Source organism: Peromyscus eremicus, chromosome 4 (genome assembly GCF_949786415.1).
Source record: "Peromyscus eremicus chromosome 4, PerEre_H2_v1, whole genome shotgun sequence".
Classification (NCBI taxonomy): Eukaryota; Metazoa; Chordata; class Mammalia; order Rodentia; family Cricetidae; genus Peromyscus; species Peromyscus eremicus.
Window position 1 is genome coordinate 10,830,471 of NC_081419.1, and position 1,921 is coordinate 10,832,391.

The following is a 1,921-nucleotide window of genomic DNA, read 5'->3' on the forward strand; positions in this document are numbered from 1 at the left end:
CAGGATACAAGATCAACTCAAAAAAATCAGTAGCCCTCCTATATACAATTGACAAACAGGCTGAGAAGGAATTCAGAGATACATCACCCTTTACAATAGCCACAAATGATATAAAATACCTTGGGGTAACACTAACCAAGCAAGTGAAGGACCTATATGACAAGAACTTTAAGTCCCTGAAAAAAGAAATTGAAGAAGATGTCAGAAAATGGAAAGATCTCCCATGCTCATGGATAGGCAGGATTAACATAGTAAAAATGGCAATCTTACCAAAAGCAATCTACAGATTCAATGCAATCCCCATCAAAATACCAACACAATTCTTCACAGACCTGGAAAGAATAATACTCAACTTCATATGGAAAAACAAAAAACCCAGGATAGCCAAAAGAATCCTGTACAATAAAACAACCTCTGGAGGCATCATGATCCCTGACCTCAAGCTCTACTATAGAGCTACAGTAATAAAAACAGCTTGGTATTGGCATAAAAACCGACATGTGGACCAATGGAATCGAATTGAAGACTCTGACATTAATCTGCACACCTATGAACATATAATTTTTGACAAAGAAGCCAAAACTGTACAATGGAAAAAAGAAAGCATCTTCAACAAATGGTGCTGGCATAACTGGATGTCAACGTGTACAAGGCTGCAAATAGATCCATATCTGTCACTATGCACAAAACTTAAGTCCAAGTGGATCAAAGACCTCAACAAAGACTAGCTACTCTGAATCTGCTAGAAGAGAAAGTAGGAAGTAGTCCTGAATGCATTGGCATAGGAGATCACTTCCTAAATATAACACCAGTAGCACAGACACTGAGAGAAACAATCAATCAATGGGACCTCTTGAAACTGAGAAGCTTTTGTAGAGCAAAGGATACAGTCAACAAAACCAAGTGACAGCCTACAGAATGGGAAAAGGTCTTCACCAACCCCACATCTGACAGAGGACTGATATCCAGAATATATAAAGAACTCAAGAAATTAGACATCAAAATGCCCAACAGTCCAATTAAGAAATGGGCTATAGAACTAAACAGAGAATTCTCAACAGAGGAAACTCAAATAGCTGAAAGACATTTAAGGAATTGCTCAACATCCCTAATCATTAGGGAAATGCAAATCAAAACAACTCTGAGATACCACCTTACGCCAGTTAGAATGGCTAAGATCAAAAACACTGAAGACACCTTATGCTGGAGAGGATGTGGAGCTAGGGGAACTCTCCTCCACTGCTGGTGGGAATGCAAGTGTGTACAACCACTTTGGAAATCAATATGGCGATTTCTTAGAAAATTGGAATCCATCTCCCCCAAGATCCAGCTATACTATTCTTGGGCATATACCCAAGAAATGTTCAATCATACCACAAGGGTACTTGCTCAGCTATGTTCATATCAGCATTGTTTGTAATAGCCAGAACCTGGAAACAACCTAGGTGCCCTTCAACTGAAGAATGGATAAATAAAATGTGGTACATATATACAATGGAATACTACTCAACACAGAAAAACAATGACATCATGAGGTTTGCAGGCAAATGGATGGATCAAAAAAAATCATCCTGAGTGAGGTAACCCAGACTCAGAAAGACAAACATTGTATATACTCACTCATAGGAGGATACTAGATGTAAAACAAAGATGACTAGACTGCTACTTACAACTCCAGGGAGGCTACCTAGAAAACAGGACCCCAAGAAAGACACAGGGATTGCCCAGTGACAGAGAAATGGGTGAGATCTACATGAACAATCTCATCATCCTTCCCATGGCCATCCCTTTCCTGAAACTCCAGGAGACTCTATAAGCCCAGGTACAGGCCATACCAGTCTGAAGAACAGCACACTCCCTAGTCCCAGACTTTGCCTTTACAGGAGGCCAGGTGATATCTAGGCACCCAAGGCCCTACAAA